Genomic DNA, 20,904 nt, shown 5'->3' on the forward strand with positions numbered 1-20,904 from the left:
AGGAAAGAGCTTTAAATGTTCAGTGGGAATATATGTTGCCATCTTTGTCATTAATACATGCTCTATCTTTGAACTAGGGCATTTAATAGAATGTTCATGAATAAACATGAATAAAATTAAAGAAATTTGGGAAGATGAAATAAAAAATGTGAAGGATTAAGGAAGAAAGGGAGGTAAAGGAAGAATGAAAACAATTTAAAACATATGTGGAAAAATATTCTATTGTTAAAGAACTGCTTAATGGTTATAGAGAAAACACAGTGGATAAAGTAAGTAAAGATAGCAAAAAGAAATTATCTGTTACTAAGAGATTTACATTCGGGTATTGAGTAACATATACTATATTTTGCATTGACTCCTAATAAGTGCTACTTATTTATGGTAGTGCTTATGGTAGAACAAGGGACGTTGATATCACCTTTAAGCTGTGTTTCACAGAGCCCATACTGTCTTGCAATATACTACCTTTAATCAAGTTTGATGGGCTGTACTAATAAAACAGGAATTCTAGATAGTATTTGCTCTCATTCTTTTATAATCTTGGTAAATACATTGAAGAGGCAAAACATGAGTTTGATTAATGAAGAAATTTCAACATAATGCACTGGCCTCTAGAGCAAACTTATTCCATATTGGAGTGTCCATGTTAATAAAAAGGTAGTATCATTAATTCCATAATGATATTATTTTGGCAGCCAAAACGAATCTGTCCATTTTCTTCAAGACTCAACCCTCTTTCCTGTATAGATATGTTAGCAATCATGACCATGAGTTAATTAATACAATTTCTTGAAAAAATTATATATGTATATGACTGTAGGATAACACTGTTCTGTCCTTCCTGCATAACCTCAGGAATAGTTGATAGTTTATTGGACTGAGGAAAAGAGAAAAACACCTTAAGAGGTATTTTGCCCTTGGACAGTCAGGAAAGGCTTTAGAATTACATTTTAGGTGTGCCCTCAGGAAGGGCTTTCTTACATTGATTTGGTTACCTGACTAGGTGTAGTGTCAGCCCAGACTGAAAGGAGTTGGAGAGACAAGGGAGCTGGAGAGATAGAGATCAGGGCTGCAAGACGGACCACAGAGAGACTAGCAAGGGGAACATGTGCTTGAGAGAACCTAGGCCCTCCATAACATAAATGTCTTCTATGGGATAAACTTCCTTGTAATAAACTGCTACTAAGATCAACCTGCCTGGCCCTCGTCTCTTCTTTCATCTGCCCTTGGCCAACAGTCATCCCGATCCAGGCCACACACAGCGGCACAAGGGCACCAAATATGGGCAGCGAGATAGAGCCATCTGGAGAGTCCGTGAACACACAAACTTCTGCGTGCATAGTTTTTTACGTATGACCTAAAGGCAGATTGAGAAATTTTCAAGGCATTATGAATAATACAACTTTTCATAATGATTTTATAAATATTTGAATAAAATGGGTTTCCAAATCTTATCCAGATATTAATACCTTGCAAAGTCACTGGAAATTAACTAATATAGTCAATATAAAATATACTAAATGAGAAGAATTGCTGCAAAGTAGAGCTATATTCTCTTTATGGTCTAACAAAAATATAAAAATTCTTTCTGAATATACTGAAACCTTGAATTATTACATATGTAAATTATAATTTTCCCAAACTACGAAAAATTTCAATAATAGTTTTCTAATCGACTTCTTAGAGATCAAGTATAAGAATATCAAAATTAAAATTTAGAAATAGATTTCAAAGAAAACTAGGGAATTGAAATTACCAATGTGGACAAATCCTTGGTCTAGGACTATAGAAATTAGGATCAAAGTAGGAGGAGAAATGAAGGGACGAAGAAAGAGGGAGCCGATTATGGCAACACAATAGCATTAATCAGCAGCTTTTCCCCCTTTGGTGGTATAGAGGTGAAGTAATTGTAAACAAAATGCCACTCAAAGCCTCTTTTGCAAACCACAACACCCAGAAGGAGAGAGAGAACAAAAGGGAATGCCCTGCCACAGAGGTAGGGTGGGATTGGGGGTGGGTGGGGGAGGGAGGGATACTGGGACCTGTGGTGGTGGAAAATGGGCACTGGTGGAGCGATGGGTATTTGATCATTGTATAATTGAAACCCAAGCACAAAAATTGGTAAGTCTACAACTGTACCTCATGGTGTTTCACTAATAAAAATTTTAAAAAATGACTGTAAAAGTCAACACAAAAGAAAATATGTGCTCCAACTTATAACAATTAAATTTAAAAATTGCATTTGATAAGGGAACTGGGTGGGGAAACTTTTGATGCGGATGAGCAATTTTGCCACTGGTGGTAGGTTTGGAAGTTTAACATTGTATGACTGACATTATTACTAACAGTGTGGTAAACCATGATGTCTAACAGTAAATATTAAAAAAAATTAAAAGATACTTCATTTGCTTGGCTGCAGCGATAGCTCGGCGGCTAAGGCGTTTGCCTTGCACAAGGCCAACCTGGGTTTGATTGCTCCGTTCCTTTCGGAGAGCCGGGCAGGCTACCAAGAATATCCCACTCGCATGGCAGAGCCTGGTAAGCTCCCTCTGGCATATTCAATATGCCAAAAGCAGTAACAACAATTCTCTCAATGGAGATGTTACTGGTGCTCGCTCGAGCAAATCGATGAACAATAGGAGGATGTGCTACAGAGCTAAACACTAATCAGAGTATACTTTTTTTTTTTTGCTGTTTGGGTCACACCCAGCGATGCTCAGGGGTTACTCCTGGCTCATGCACTCAGGAATTGCTCCTGGCAGTACTCAGGGGACCATATGGGGTGCTGGGAGTCAAACCTGTGTCGGCCATGTTGGCTGCGTGCAAGGCAAATGCCCTACCTGCTGTGCTATCGCTCCAGCCCCCAGAGTATACTTTTGTCTCTGTTCTCAGGTATCCCCTCTGATAAGTGTCAGGAGACAATATTTGGATCTGGCAATCAACATAATGTCAGCTTAAGCAAGGTAAGTGAAGAGGTGGACAATTAATTACAAATCCTATTATGTGTTATGCCTTTATTTGTTTCAGTGTTTTAGGGGATTAACAGAAAAAGTATGTGTGTTAGTCCATAGATCATATTTTTAAGTATAGACAATGGACAGTCAGATAGTGAATGCACAAATAAGAATGAATGTTGCAAAAGATAGATATTACATGCCATCTTGAATTTATTATTTAAAAAAATGATCCTAAATACACTGTTATGTTTCCACCATTCGCAAATTTTAACCTATGCATTGCTCAGATTGGGAAACTTTGACCCAATCAAAGAAATGAGTTTCCTCCCACTTTTGTTTATCTTTTAGTTAGGTACTCAAATTTATCTTTTTAATCTTCTCTATTATCTCAAAAATTAACACAATGGGAAATCAAATATTTGTTGAGTTGCGAACATCTCTTTTTGTTATAATAGAAACTTAATCCAGTTTTAGATCCTAAGAAGAGTGCATAACAAGGTTTATAAGAAAGTAATCTGAAAAAAATTGTATCTCCCATTTAACAGAAGAACAGTGAGTCTTGCCTTTAAATTATGTTTTAAAGCATCTCAGGAAATCCTTTCATTTCAATCACATCTATTTTAGAAATGAAGTACCAAAGACTTGTAAAGTGTAAATTCCTCAATTTCTAATACTCATTAAGGATAGAATTTGTTGCTCTTCTGATTTAAATGAAATATCCATGATACTAAAGTTTAATCTATAATTTTTCTTAATACACTGCCAAGAGAGGAAATGACAATATATACTTGACTGACTGTTCTACAATAGAAGAATTTTCTTTCTTCTACAGAATACTAAGATAATTTTAATTTAATACCGTTTTTCATATTATTTTTACTATCTTAATCATAAAGAATATATTATATCAAGTAGTGATGTAATTATGATAGATTTGATGCATGGTTTGTTCCGTTATTAATAATCCTATTGAAAGCATAGATTTTCAGGAGAAAGATGATTCATTAGAAGTTAAGGTTAAAAAGAGATGAGGTGCTGGCTAGAGAGTACAATTTATCACTTATAAAATGAATAAGCTCTAGAGGTCTAATATAAGTGTGATAAATATATTTAACAATAATATTAATCATATTTGAGAATTTAAGAGAATAAATCTTAAGAACTTTCAGCACCTAGAAAAAATATAACTGCATTAGGATATGGAAATACTAACATTGTTATCAAGCTATGACTGTTAACAATAATTATATCATGGACATTGAAACATATTACTCAGTTTACATCCATTTTATTTGTTATTCATAGCTCGGTAAAATGAAAATAAATAAAACTTTACATAAAAGGAAGGGAACTTATAGCACTCTTAGTTTTAAAGTATAAGAATTAATATGATATCAAGGACTGACTCATCAAACCTATATTAGTGAAACCAGAAACACCCACATTTAAATTATTTGTATGACTTCATATTAACATTTTAATAATTTCTTTAACTCAATAATTTTCACCTTTAACACAAAATAAATAAATTGTTTGTTTAATAATATACATAGGATATGCATATATAAACAGGTATAAAATGTAACTTAATTTTTATTAAGAAAAAAGTTTAAACTGTGAACAGGCTATTGGAAGTGAGCCTTATAAATCACCTGAACTGTTTCACTATTGGCATGTCTTGGAGTCATTATGTATAATTGGTTAATGGTGTATTTATTCTCACATTATTAGATCAGCTCCAGGGATAATCACTGATGAATTTCAAAACTCCAGGAGGATTTCTGTGTAGAGGTAAATGAATTAAAAAACAAGATAAAACTAATTACTTTTATTTAAATTCAATTTTAGGGGTAATCGTTCTGACTTGGGGGTCTTGCAGCAGTATTCAGAAGTGATAAATTTGCCTTAGTTTGCTAACTTACATTGTCCTAGAGCATAGAAACCATTATATTAAAAAGCAGAAAAGAAGTCATTCAAATTAAAGTTTACAGTTGAATTTTCCTTTTAGTCCTTATGCTTTCTTTTTGTCTTTTTCTTACTCCCTCTTCTTATTTAACATAGATTTTTGAAAACTAAATAAATAACAGATGAGATTAAATTTTAGAGACATGCTTTTGTATAAATCTTAAAGGTGGTTCAATTGTACACATACAATATAACAAGATTCAAAGGCCTTCATTGAAGGTGTATTCCTTAACTGAACACAAAATCGTGACTGTGTTGCACTAATCAGAAAAGGCACTTGATGCTGTTAAATGATGAAAATTCAAGACTCAGCACCACCATTCACTTGGTCAACTAATAAGATTCTATTACTTATGTGATATGGTACACTTTAAGTATATTTCCTTTGATATAAGATCATGTATTAATTCAAAATATCCTCGGGGTAGATTCAAATGTTGCTATGTCTAACACATGATCCATGAGGTAAACAGGATCTTTCCTCACATATAACTTTGGAGAGGAAAGTAACAGCATGAGAAATTAATTACATGTGGCTTTGGAGGATATATCAACTAAAATTTGGTTCAAAGGTAAAGGAATTTTGGAAAATAAGTAGCTTAAATAATAAATGAATGATCACTTTTCCTGGATCTTACAGTCTCCAAGTGGGCATAATTACTCCATCATCATGTGAAAGATTCTTCCATTTTTATGTTCTAATAACCCACAATTTTTTCAACTTCACTAGCATGTTAAAACAATGCACATCACAGATGCAATAAGTAGAAGAGAAAAAAGACAATGATAAGCCAATTGCAGAAATTACTACTGCATTTGTCAACTATTTGTGTAAAACAGAAGCAAGAAAAAAATCAAACAATCAGAACTAAGGTCATAAAAATATATGCATAGTAGAAATGCATTAGGGGCCTGCTAGTTCCAAACAGTATGATGTTGGAAAATTGCTTCATCTATGTGTTAGTACTTGTAGTATAAAATGGGGATAGTGATAACACATATCACTGGACTATTGTTGAATATATATATATATATATATATATATATAATTTTTTCTGGATGTTATTCCTGGATCCCCTTGTCCCCCTTGGAGAGCCTGGCAAGCTACCTAGTGTATCCTGCCCGCACAGCAGATTCTGGCAAGCTCCCCGTGGCATATTCAATATGCCAAAAACAGTAACAATAACAGACCTCATTCCCCTGACCCTGAAAGAGCCTCCAATACAGCATCTTTGGGAAGGACGAGTAAGGAGTGGCTGTTAAAATCTCAGGACTTGAATGAATGGAGACATTACTGGCACCTGCTTGAGCAAGTCGTTGAACAACGGGACCACAGTGTTACAGTGTAAAAACATCCCATGTAATAAAAGATCATTTTAGAAACTTGGCAGCGTTGGGTGTCTAAGGATTTCAACATAATAGGAACACATATAAACTGATTTTTTTTTCACTATTTCCTACCACTTCTTACTCTCTTTTGCCAACCCAAGAGTGAATATTTAATCTTATATTTATAAAGAAACATTGCAGTTCACTTCATCGGGTGCTTGATTCAGTTATAATATGACAAAAGTATTAAAATAATTTACAATATTTTATTATCTGTGTTCAATGTATGCCATGTCTGTGATTTATAAATAAAAATATTTCATTAAATTTAGTTTTATAAAGTGACATATTGTTGATATTGCTAGGTGAACAATTAATCATCTCTGCTGTTTACTGAAAATTCTCATTTCTGAGATTTAAAACTCTCCCATGAGTGCTAAAAGTCTACTGAAATCGACTTACTGTGTCTATTACACTTGGATTAAAGATTTTTGATTAATTTAGTAATTTGCAGTGATGGGACCATGTGACACACACACACACACACAAACACACACACAATGCAATTATATAATTCCTAGAGCTCTTATGACACTTTAAATACGGCATTCCCTATAAATGTTGAAAAATTAAATGTGTAAATAGATTTCATTAAAATATTTATATATGTATAGTGAGGTGTATATGCATATATATGTATAGTATGCTTGCATACTATTATTTATAAAGGATTGATTTTCATAACAATCTAGTTTTTATGTACATAAAGAAGCACTATAAATATCACGGTCAAGGTCCTCCCGTTGTTCATCGATTTGCTCAAGCGGGCCCAGTAACGTCTCCATTGTGAGACTTTGTTGTCACTGTGTTTGGCATATCAAATACGTCACGGGTAGCTTGCCAGGCTCTGCCATGCAGGTGAGATACTCTCGGTAGTTTGCCAGTCTCTCCGAGAGCGGTGGAGGAATTGAACTCGAGTCGGCCATGTTGGCTGCGTGCAAGGCAAATGCCCTACAACTGTGCTATTGCTCCAGCCCTACTATACTGTAAACATATTCTGTCAAAAATTAGAAGACAATTGCATTATTATATAACTGCTTTCTCTGTCATCATACCATTGCTTAGTAATGAAAATCATTTTATCCTGCTTCTTGTCAAAACGTCTTACATATATATGGATACATGTATGTATATATATATATATATATATATATGTATACATATATATGAGAAAACATTGTAAATTTGTGTACCATATGTGGATTACTTATTATCATGCTCTTTTAAAATAATCTAACTATGTAAAATTTATATATAATATACAGGTGCTATTTGAACATTCAAAAATAATACAACCTATCTAAATTGTCTTTCCCTCTTCATGATTAATCACCGAGGACTAATGTCTCAAAGGTATTTTTTGTAGATAGACTGAGAGATAGATTTTTGTTTCAGGAACCTTACACCAGAGAGTTGTGAAAAAGAGACTCAAAAGTAACAGGCGCAGGAGGCCAGAGCACGTAGAGAAGTAAGCTTGCCTTACACATGGAAAACCTGGCTTTAATACCCAGCACCCATGTGGTTAAATGATCTTGTTTCTCACATACACAAACACACAGGCACAAGTACCAACTTGTGCAAACAAAAAAGAGCACAGCAGCGGTGGTGGCTCTGTCTCTCCCGCAGCCCACATTCAATAGTCTCACCCTGCTTCCCCCACCCCAGGGAGATCGATGGCAATGGGCAGGCGAAGGTAGGAACAAGGGCCAGGCTGGTTGGTTTTAGTTGAAGTTTATTCCATTCCTCTCTCCATTTACTCCTGTCTCTGTCCTCTGCCTCCCCTTGCTCATTCTCACAGTCTCATCATATCCCCCAGCATGAGGGATTTGGGTAACAATTACACATAGGTGGGGTCACAATCAATATGGGTAGAATTCTTTTCCTTGGGGAAAGTCACTTCTAGGACAGGTTGTCATTATCAGATCAACCCACCCTAGAGCGGAATCCCCTGGGTGTTTCTCCTTGTCCAACAAATATATATAAGCATATATAATATAAATCATTTTGTATGGATACACTAAGAAGTACCTTAAATTTATAGAATTGCCCTCCTAGGGTCATCTCGATCTCAAACTACAGTGCTCAGGCAAGATAGTCTTTCCTACCCCTAGCAGGGTCCTACTCTTGTCATTACTTTTGGATCATGACAACATTTGCCTACGAACAAGCTCTTATAGTTAAGAATCATGGCACTTTGGCCTGGCCCATTTCGATGCCAGGGTAGCTCACCACTTGCCCTGGGTCCATTCAGTCCTTCGTCAGGACCCTGCTTTTGGGGTGTTAGGAATCAAGGGCAAATGAAGCTTTTTAAGTCAAGAAAGCCTGGGAGCGAATAATATCCAAAGGCAATTAAATCCTCAGTACAAAAGCATAATATTAACTGTCTTTCTGTATCTATACAAAAAGGACATTGCATAAAGTAAACTATTCAAAAGATATAAAGAGAGGAGAAAACAATATTTCACTCATATATATAAAATCATAGATTTCTGAGGAATCTGACCTTACAAGTTAACAGAGTCTGATTAGGGGGAAAGCTGATTAACTGGTTGGGGAGGAGAGCATAGGGAAGACTTTGCAGATAAACACAATGAAATGGAAGTACCTCAGGAGCACTGTAATGGGTGTAACCTGATAAACCTAAGCTCCTTGTGGAGAAAGGGAGAAAGGATGAAGAATGTCATCCTACACCAACTCACATTGATCTTCTACCAAACACAACGTTTCTTCTTATAATCTCGTAAAAAAAATTTTTTTTCAGGAGATATTGACCAAAGTATTTGCAGGGATGGCTCCTTATTTTTGCTCCAGTATGGAAGAGAACACCTGCTGGATATCCTGAATTTTCTTGTACACCACCATAGAATCATTATGTGGTAATAACAATTCTTATAACATGAGGCTTGAAATATTTATAGACCCAATTAAAATTAGTGACTTGTTGGAGTGATTTACTAACCTCTGAAATGTTTGCTTGTTAACTACTTTAACAAAACAGTCTCAATCATAGATCTGCCACATTCTACAGGAGGCCAGAGCAATAGTACATAGGGAAGTAAGCTTGCCTTACACATTCTACACATTGGAGGTGAAGTTTGAGTCATGTTTGATTCATTTCCTTTGGTTTACTACAGTAGAATAATGCAGAAAGATAGAAAATAAAATAGCTTGTGTCAAAAAAAAACAAATTATGTCATCAAGTCCAAGGCATTTTTTACATGCACATATTTACTTGTGACTGCATTATAGCTTAAGCTCTAAAACTAGTTACTGCTTCCAGGAAGAAAGAGCAATTTGCAATTCACAAATCACTCACTCACTTTACACTTTTGTTGTAAAAAATAATAATTTGTCAGTTTAAACAAACCTCTTATCTCAAGTATGTATGTTGGCATTTGAGGTTATTCACACTGCTGGCCACTATAAAAATATACATAGACTAAAACATTGAGCTATTTATGGAACATTTCTGGATTAGCACTGTTTTAAGAAGCAGATGCTATGCCTTAGTAAAAATTGAAGTATCAGTTTTAACATTAGAACATCCAGATTTATGCTCTCAAATATGAATAGTTGACCTATAATGAAGCATCTGGGTGCATGAAGTGAAACAAGGAAAGCGACAAACCTCTCCCACAAATAGAACTGGGAAAACTGGACAGCCACACTAAAAAAAGGCGGAAATTTTTTCATCCATATCTTGCACCATGAACTAAAGTGCATTCAAAATGAACTAAAGACTTGAGAGTGAGTGAGGAGTGTGAGTAGAAAGGCCTACTTTCTTGGCAGCACGGAGGTGCAGTAATTGTAAACAGCAAAATCATAAAGGTCAGCATCATTATAGCCTTGTTATTTAAACTTTCATATAAATCATACTTTATTTTGAAGTACCCCAGAGAGTGAGGCATTTTTTTTTCTACTATCCAGAGGCAATGGGGATTACACTCAAGGCCTTTCTCTTGCCCTTGGCCCATGAAGCCCCAGAGTCATCTTCCAGATTCCCCAGAGAAAACAACAATTTTGTTTTAAAAAGCCTGGCATTTGCTCTCATGCAAATCTTTTAAACTCAGTACATCTGTTTCCACAAAAAAAAAAATAGGAAACCAATTTAATTGTTGTTGTTTTTTTAACCTATGAGACAAGTAGGACGGTGTATGTGAGAATAAAACATCAATTAGAAGGTGAAACAAAAAATCTTAATTATAAATAACCAAGAAATCCATGTCTTTGAATTTAATTGATTTGAAAATAAAACCTTGCTTTTCTTGCTGTTCATATTTATGTGCATTTAAACGTGTGTAATAGAACTAATTATTTAGTGATTAATTGTATTACAAATATGGAAGCCCCATATATCAGAGACAGTTTATACATCTGCTGTAATGTTTGCATTGTGGAGATGATTTCTGATTCTCAAAATTCTATTATTTCTGAAACTTAACGTTAAACATCCTGGAAAGTGGATGAGGCTGTAGCCTTATGTAAGGTGACCCGAGTTTTGATTTTCAGTACTCGGTATGTTTTCCTAACCCTGTCAGGAGTGATTCCTGAACCCAAGGCCAGAATAAGCTCTGAATGACATTAAGTGTGGCACCCTCAAACAATTTAAAAATAAAATAGAAGGAAGTTTCATGTTAACTTAGAGCTTCCCAGATTCTGTAATTTTGGCCCTGATGGCACATTTGGCAATGCCTAGAAACATTTTTGATTGTTACAACTTGCAGAGGACAGGTACTAGTATCCAGTCAGTAGAAATCAGAGCTGCTGGTAAACACTCTACAATGCACATAACAGTCTTTCACTCTCCAAAGCAAAGAATTCTCCTTTACAGTGTGCCTGAAGGGCCTGCTGAAAGTGCCTGCCTAGCTGAGTGAAGAATTGATTAAGACTATTTTATAGAAAATGTGTTGGTAAGGAGAATAATGGTCTCAGTGGTTCCAAAGAAAAAGAGGAAAACTTCTTTTTCATCCTTTCAAGAAATGGCCACTTACTCAAAAAAAGAAAAAATAGATTATGAGACCACGGCAGATCTCCTTGTCCAGAGTGAACCTCTGTCCCTCTGATCTTTGCTGGCGTGTTCACTCATCACAGTAGCCTCCGCCTTATCATGTTCTACACTAACTTTTCCTATTGTTGCCTTTTTGAAGCATTATCTGAGCTACTTACTGGGTCTTGAAAATTGATGAGGTACCATCAGCGATTTCAGTTTTTATCAAGGGAACAGAGGTGAGAGGGGTTGAGTTCTGGTATGTGTTTGTTTTGACAGACTGATGGCTGCATAGCTGTCTGAGGGCGTCTCAAATATTACTGGTGTGCAATGGTATAATTTTCCTGCTGCTCCGAAGAATTTTTGGTGCTAATCTCTTGGCCTGTCTGGTAATTTTCAAAAATAGAAGGAAAAAAGGCAGTTCTATGGAGCCATGAATAAAGATTCAAAGGTCTTTGTAAGGATTGAGGGAATTGCTCTCATGCAGTTGCTTCTTACATTATTGAGAATATAGAGCTGCTCAATTTTCACCAGGCCTAATTGATTTTCACAGCTGGTGAAGGGAAGTCTAGAGATGATATGAAACTTGAAAAGTCTCTTTGTCCAGACCATGAATCTTATGGCTTTTATGAGAATTTAAAACGTGTAATTGAATAAGAGATGCTAAAGTCTTCTGAAATAACTTTGGTCACCAACCAAAAATGAGCTCCTTGCTCATGGTAAGAATTAGTTAGGACTTGTAGTATGTAATCCCGACAAATTATTTATTTCTCCCTTAACTAATTTTCATTGATTGTAATTAATTATTATTGATATCTAGTATTATGTTCTCTAATTAGTTGGCTCTATATTTCTATTAAAGTGTATGTCAAAGCAAACTAGAGTTGGGAATGTAGCGTATACTTAGATATAAAAAATGTAAATTAGGAATAAAAGAGGAATTGTTTCAATATATTTGTTCTTCACATCTTGTGAGGATTACTTACATATTAGTGGACAATATAGTGTTATTTGTGCACTTACAATATAAAAATTTGTGAAGAAAATTAAAGAAGTAATAATATGAAATATAAAAAAAACAATGAATATGTGTGTAGTACAGTGCCAAAAATCACAAATGGTATATTAATAAAGAGCTTCCTTACTGAAAACTGTCAATATTTGAAACCTTATGAGCATTCTTTCATCTTAGGTACTTCATAATATTGGGAAATGGTAAGACTTGTTAAAATATTAACTGTAATTTCGTTAAACTGCATTGATGCATAGCTATGCTTACTTTGTAGTGTGAGACTTACACATTCTTCTTTAGTATTCCTTCAAATGTATACTCTCCAATTTTCCTTCGAAAAACACTAGGAAAAAATTTATGCTCATGTGATTTTCATATTTCCCTGTTACTGCTTCTTGCAACACATTGCTTGTCAAGTTAAAATCTCCCAAACAGTAGAGTATGCAGAAAAAGAATATTACAATTATATTTTTCCTTTAGTATGATCTTTTGGATTTGGGGTTATGTTTTGATTCACTTGCTTTTAGTTTTCTTCATTTACAATTAAGCTCATAACTTAATTACTGTCATTCTTTAAAATATTTTTAAACTGAACAGGTAAATTAAATTAGTAGTCAAACATAAAACTGACACCTTTTAATTGTTGTTGTTTTCTGAGATTGTGGGGTAGTCTCCGAGAGGAATGCAGGAAGCCCAAGAGATCCTCCTAGAGCAACTTCTTGATGAAATAGGTTAATGTGTTCAATGCGAGGGCAACAGAAATGGTGTTTCTCTCACCCTGCCATGCCCGGAATCAACATAGTAGTGCTTCCCCAAGCCTCTGGGTACAAGTCTGTAATTCTCAGGGGCTGAATCTGACTGCACTCAGGGGACCATGTGTTCCAGGGAACCTAAACAAGATAATTGCGTACAAAATATGTACTAAAACATCTGTCTGATCTCTCTGATCCCAAATTTGACATCCCCATTTTAAATTTCAGAGCATATTATTTCAAATTTCACAGTTCCATATGACTGTATATATGTATATATACACATATATGCATATTACATGTGATATATAATATTTATAAATATCCAGTGTGCTTACCTGGTATTTATAACTACTATATAGAAAGGTAAAAGGCCCTCCCGTTGATCATCGATTTGCTCGAGCGGGCCCAGTAACGTCTCCATTGGAGACTTTGTTGTTACTGTGTTTGGCATATCGAATACGTCACGGGGAGCTTGCCAGGCTCTGCTGTGTGGGCAAGATACTCCCGGTAGCTTTCCGGGATCTCCGAGAGGGGCGGAGGAATCAAACTCGGGTCGGCCATGTTGGCTGTGTGCAAGGCAAACACCCTACCGCTGTGCTATCGCTCCAGTGATATAACTACTATATATGTACATAAATATATATATACATAAAGAGTATTCATACTGAATAAACAAGTGGCAAAATTCTAATCCAGATGTATTAAATGTGTACTACACTCGTAAGTAGTCAAAAACTCAATAAATCAAAATAATCTGTCACTATATCTGTCAAATTGAATAGAGATCTATATCTATATTTTTATATTATATAATTTAGTACAGTTCTTTCTCTGTCCGTTTTTTAACAAGATCTTCATATATTTTATTTGGAAGTTTGGGATTAAGCCACTGATACTCAGGGCTTACTCTCTGCTTAGGAATCACTCTTGGCAGTGTCCCAGGGACCATGTGTAATGTTGGTTACAGAAATGAATTGGCTACATGCAAGGCAGGTACTCCAGTCCTTGTTACTACCTCTCTTACCCAAGTCAGACATTTTAATCAGGAAATATTTGTAGATTTGATCTTGTTTTTGACACTTTTTAATTTAAAAAAATACCTAATATCTTATTAGCATCTTGGGTTCATAAAATGTCCTTGTATTATATACATATATATGCATATATACATATATATGTGGGTTATATTTGTTATGTATGACTCCTTCTCCATTGGCAGAAAATGTTAAGTGTTAACAGAATTGTAATCTACCTAATGATGGCTTGAGATTTGGTCTCATATCTTGGCTCATACATTTTGCACTGGGAGTGAACACTCTTGGAGTTTTTTGTTAATGCCCTATTAATGAGACAAATGTCTTTCTGAAAACTGCAAGCACTGCTCATCACAAATCACTGAAAATCCTGGCAGTTGTCACTTAAATATTTACCAACAAACTTCAGAAACAAAAGAACAAGCTAATGAACTTATGTTTTCTCTCCTGTTCCGATTCTTAAACTCATCATCCTATTAATGTAAATTACAATGGGAAATTTTGGTAGTGGCTGCCTTTTTACAGAACCAATTCAAACTTTTGAAACAGAAGAGTCTTCTTTTTTCCTTTAATTTTATTGTTCTTTCCTTGACTTTTGTTGCCTGAAACAAACCTCTGAAAAATAATTAATGGAAATAGCAGAATAAAACAGACTATATTTACCCCCTGCAATTTATTTCTTCCATTTTTTAGTCATTTATCCATTTATTTAACAAACATACTGAGTAGTTAGGTGATCCAGGAACTTTGATGCGTCAGAAGAAAATTAAAATTCTTACTCTGGTTGAACGTTTGCCGAGGAATCACAAATACACACATTCACGTTGCAACTAACATCAGATAAGGGTAAATTAAATAAGTTGTTCTTAGGTAATACTTACAGTGGGGAATAAAGAGAAATGAAAGAGTAGCAAAACAAGATTTTTGGGCATTTGAAGGTTGGACAGATGGTATTATTTAATAAAAGAGAGGAGCGATTAAAAAAGAAAAACACAGGAATAGAAGAAGGATCTTTACAAAGCTTGGTAGTAGAGAATCATATGTTCAGAAAGTATGTGCAAAGTCTCCAAAAACAAAATTGCCTTAACCTTTAATTAACTTCACTTAATTTGGTTAATAAGCATTCATTTACTACATAAAAGACCCCAATTCTGCAAAACTGAATTTAAGGGGAAAAGTATTTGAAGAAAATAAAACACAATACTTAATTCTAGTTAAAACAAAATTAAAGAACATGTAGACGGCAATGTGTTATTGAAGAAGGTAAGAAAACTCACTAACTATAGGGTTTTTTTATTTTTAACAAATGTAAAATTTTGGTATCTTTGTTTTTTGTTTTAGCTGCACACCCAGTGATGCTCAGGGCTTACTCTGGTCTGAACTCAGGAATCATTCCTAGTGAGCTCAAAGGAAACCATTTGGAATGCTGGTGATCTAACCTGGTTCCCTCACTTTCAAAGCAAGCACTCTCCTTGCTGTACTATTACTTCAGTGTCCAATTGTGAATTTTAATATGGCTTCAGTGTTTAAAATCTTATCATCAATAAATAATGATTTAGAAGAAATTATGCCCTTGATATTTCTGTTTACGGCTATGTCCATTAGTTCCTAAAATATTTTCTCATTCTTCATGGTACTTAATAAATATATGTGAAATGTAAAGTTAAATTATCTCTCATGTAAAATTTTTCATTATCTGAACTCACCCAATATGATGTTCCCTCACACTGCCCTGCAAACTTGCCAAGAGTGGTCCCTCTATTCAATACTCTGAATATCAAAAGACCTTCACACTGTCAAACAAACACTGTCCTCCCATTGTTCATTGATTTGCTGGAGGAGGCCCAGTAACGTCTCCATTTTGAGACTTGTTGTTACTGTGTTTGGCATATTGAATACACAAAAAAAGTGTATCTTTATATGTTTCCCTTAGAGACACAAATTAGACATTTAATTCCTTCTTTTCTGTTCAATGGGGATGGATGACTTTTTTGCATGATACTGTCTATTTCAAAGAATTCTCATACAAATTAAGGGGTGTATTACACTTAAGGTTCTGAAATGTTCCTGATACATATATAATGCCACATAAGTATTTAATCTCATAGTTTTATTATGAGGCATGTGACTCCATAAGTTCAACCTATACCCCCAGGGCAAATGTATCAGTAGACTGATGGTCCCTTTAAGCTTTCTGATACCCCAAAATTGCTGCTGTGGCTCTGGTTAGAACCCAACAACTCGGGACCAAGTTTCCTAAGAAAGTAAATAATCAAAGTTAGGTATGTGACAACCATGGCCCACAAACTGCCTGCAACTCAGCTACATAAGTTCATTTATGGCCTAGCTTCAGAGATCCAGAAATAAATCTCAAAAGAGATCAAAAGCTGCAGTTAATCTCAGATCCAAGGAAGGCCTAACAAACCAAGGTAAATTGGAGGATGGTGGGTCATCCTGGTTCCTGCCCAAGCAGAGCCCTCATCAGCTACTTGCTTCCACAATCCAAAATCGACTCCATGTTCCCAAATGGACCCCACATTCTCAGGACAGACCTCACCAAAATACTAACCTGCTGACAATTTGGGTATGCAGATTTTGCCGCTGAAATCTCCAGACTTTCTCAGGGTCCAGATGAGCTACCTCCACCCACCTCCCTTTACTTCCAGAAGTCTTAGCAATTGTGTCTACAGCCAAAAGCTGCTACCCAGTAAAAAAAAGCTACTCTAGCCATACCTTGCCAATAAAAACACTGAAGACCCTGAATGAACACAATGACCTCTTAGCACCTGCATTACAAACCATAATGCTCAAGAGAGAGAGAGAGAGAGAGAGAGAGAGAGAGAGAGAGAGGAGAGTGCCTGCTACAGAGAGAGTCTGGCAGGGCAGGGTGTTAAGGGATGGTGGGAGAGAAATGGAGGGCCATTGGGAGTGGAAAATGTACACTGGTGAAGGGATGAGTGTTGGATCATTGTATGACTGAAACCCAATCATTAACAGCTTTGTAATGGTCTATCTCATGGATCACTGTATCACTGTCCTCCCATTGTTCATCGATTTGCTCGAGCCGGCCCAGTAGTGTCTCCATTGGAGACTTTGTTGTTACTGTGTTTGGCACATCGAATACATCATGGGTAGCTTGCCAGGCTCTGCTGTGCGGGCGAGATACTCACGGTAGCTTGCCGGGCTCTCTGAGAGGGGTGGAGGAATCGAACTCAGGTTGACCATGTTGGCTGCATGCAAGGCAAACACCCTGTGCTATTGCTCCAGCCCATCTCATGGATATTTAATATACTTTTTAAAGTAAGTGAATCAAATTTGTAGAAAGTGTGTTTCATTTTTGCAGGAAAAAAATGAACATATTCAAAAAGAATTTTTTCCTAGCCCCAGATGCCAAAGTACCAATGATCATAAAACCACTACTTAGTTAAAAACATGGATTTTTGTAACAGTAAAAATCAATAAATTTATTGTTTGTAAAAAAAGTTCTGTATTTAGTCTTATTGATGTTTATTGAAAAAGAAAAATAATTTATTTTTAATTTTTTAAATTTTATTGAAAATAATGTAATTCCTTCATTTTATAGCTGCCATGTTTCATTTTATAATATAATATGAAGCAAATTGTAGTATGTTTTACATAAATGATGAAATGTAAAGAAAATGGAATAAGGCTAAAATCATAGGTAAGAATTATAAATTTTACTGCTACGTTGTTCTAGATATATGATAGCTTCTAGATATATGATATTAATTGTACTATTCTTTTAAAGGAAGACTGGTACAAGAAAATAAAATGACATTGATTCACAACTATCTCAAAAATCTACAACATAATGTCAATGGTTTCCTTTTTAAAAAGCATATTAACTTAAAATATTGCTAATAATAATACTCATTTAGTTTTATATACTTTAATATTTATTGTTTTAAGTTAATTACTCACCTCAAGTACAAGCCATAAGTTATGCCCTGTTTTATAACCAATATTTTAAAGTAAATATTGTTTTCCAATAATCTCAGTTAATCTATCCATTTTCCTCAGATATATATATTACAACCATTTTAAAAGTTCATGATGCTACTAAAAATCAGGGATAAGTCTAATTAAATTTTTGCCAATGTAACTTTCTAATAAGCTACTTTAATGTGAAGAAGAAACACATCCTCCTCTTGTGCACCACATTTCAACACATAACAAAAATGCCTTCAAATTCCCAAGATTTTAACAGTCAAAAACTAAATTTTTCTACAGCTGTCCATTGACCTTTCTTATTTCCTGGAATTATTAAATAAATACCATGGGCTTAATCATATATATTGAAACTCAGAAGGAGAATGCAGAAATATCCAATTCATATAAGTAAGGTTACTAAAATTCAAAGCATCCCAGACCTCCAAAACTTTTGCCAATGGAATAAAGGATCAAGTTTCTTTTTATTTTAAAACATGGTTCACTGGGCATTGCTGGCTTACATAAAACTATGGATGAGTATGGGAAGGTTGCCACCTGGAACACATTATGAAGGTTAACTTGAAAGCTTACAGGGTAAGAGGTCTTCTACCTCACCTCTTTTCCTGCGTTTCCTAACCAAACAGCTGAGAATGTTGATCTTCTGGAAAAAAAAATCTGATCAAGACCTATTCACTAAAATTGATAAAATGCTCCATTACCTCCGGATCAAAGAGAAGTCAAGAAAAAAATTACACCTAAGGGGATCTGGAGAGGCTATTGAAACCCATCAATAGGCAGGCAAGTGACAGACTAGGAAGCAATTGTAGAGCCATCAACCTAACTGCCTGTGAAATCTACCCTGGACCCAGTTCTCCATCAGGGAACTGCTTCTCTAGCTGAGCGCACCTGGGACCTGTCAGTCATGCAAGCCCAGAGAATCAAGAGTTATAATTGTCTTCTTTTCATTGTCTGAGTTATTAATGAACTGGAAAAGTACTAGGCTCAAAAACAATTTGCTGTTTAAAAGGCTCCAAGAAATACAAATAATGATGTGATTTTTTTTTATGATCATTAAGACACAGGAACACAGAGCAAATTATACTGAAATGTATGGACTATCATATAGTTTTTTCTTTAATGGGGATTTCTAGCATTCTAGCAACATCATGACCCTTAATATTACTCCATAACCAAGTAAGTGGGACATATCCTATGTACATTATTGATTTTTTAAAACAATGTTTATATAATTTAATAGCATACTTTTATTAAATCACAAAGCTCTCAGTGATGCGACTCTGGAACAGAAGTTATACAACATATTGAAAAGGGCCCAGGTACATTAAAAAAAGAATAGAACCATTAATTTCTGTTTTGTTGTTATAGCTGCATTTTACTACAAGGTTTACTTAATTTTTTTATGCGGCTGATTGAAAAAAAAGACTGTTTTTTTTTTGCTTATTTCAACAAAACTTCAAGAATTGCAAAAATAATGATCAAAAAATATATCAGCTAGAAACAATTTGTGATTGTTATTTGTTTTAACCTATGTAAATAAGGAAAATAAAACTCTTTAATACAATATAATAAAATGCTTACTCTCATTTACTTAAGCTTTGAAATCTGGAATCTAAAAAATATTGCATGAAATTTTATTTTATATTTGAATCTCTTTTATTAATCTTGAAATTAAATGTGTCTGTTTGTTACACTATTAAGAAATTTGCCATTTTTTAATTAAAATGAAAGAATAGTTCCTGAAGATAAAGAACTTAAGAGCAGTTTAGAGCCTAAAAACAAAATTTTGAGCATGATATTGCACAATTAGTTTATGCTCCTGGGTTTGAAGTTTCCATCTATGGCTGAGGTGACTATGTAGCCACCTATGGATATATTTGATTAGTGATGGCTCGTATTAGAATTCCACAACAATTCTTACATTAGCTTTCAAATATTTTTTTGCAATTGGATATACTTAAACTAATATTAGGAGATAATAAATTACCTTTTTATTGTCTTCATTATTATCTCATTCTTGCTTTGGACAACCTGGCAGGCTACCTAATGTAACCTGCCCACACGGCAGAGTCTGGCAAACTCCCTGTGGCGTACCCAATATGCCAAATACCAGTAACAATGATGCGTCTCATCCTCCTAACCCTGAAAGAGCCTTGAATATGGTACTTTTTAAAATCTCAGGGCTAGGACAAAGAAGACGTTACTGGTGCCTGCTTGAGACAATCGACGAACAAAAGGATGATCGTGATCGTGATCGTGATTTTTTGCAATTGGATACTTAAACTAATATTAGGAGATAATAAATTACCTTTTTATTTTCTTCATAAGTGATCCTTTTCATAAGAAATTTGCAGCCAGAAAAACTAGTGTTAACAAAATATTAAATTTGCCTAAGGAAAACCTCAGTACAAGTCAACATTAAACCTGGGGTCTTCATACTAAAATGTTTCTAGGTGTTTTTCCCCATTCTATTAGATTTACCCAGTAAAACCAATTCCTCTACACAACATAGCCAATGGTATACGTCCCTGATGTGTTTTTATAGATTTCTGTGTAAAGTTTACATTCCTCTACTATTTAAAAGTTTTATATTCCAAAGAGAAGTATTTCATATAGTATGTAAGTTCAATTTGATCGCATTCAAAAACTACTTATATTTCAGACCTGGTAGAATTTTACATCTTAAGGGTCAATAAAATTTTATATTACTTATGATTTTTTAGTTCTTACTTCTCCTATATCTGGAAACATAAAAGCAATCAGGTATTGCATATGAGGCTTTCACATGTATAATACACTAAAACCAATATTTTTGTTTGTTTTGGGCCACACTTGC

The sequence above is a fragment of the Sorex fumeus genome, unplaced genomic scaffold, assembly GCF_029834395.1.
Source record: "Sorex fumeus unplaced genomic scaffold, SorFum_2.1 ptg000098l, whole genome shotgun sequence".
Lineage (NCBI taxonomy): Eukaryota > Metazoa > Chordata > Mammalia > Eulipotyphla > Soricidae > Sorex > Sorex fumeus.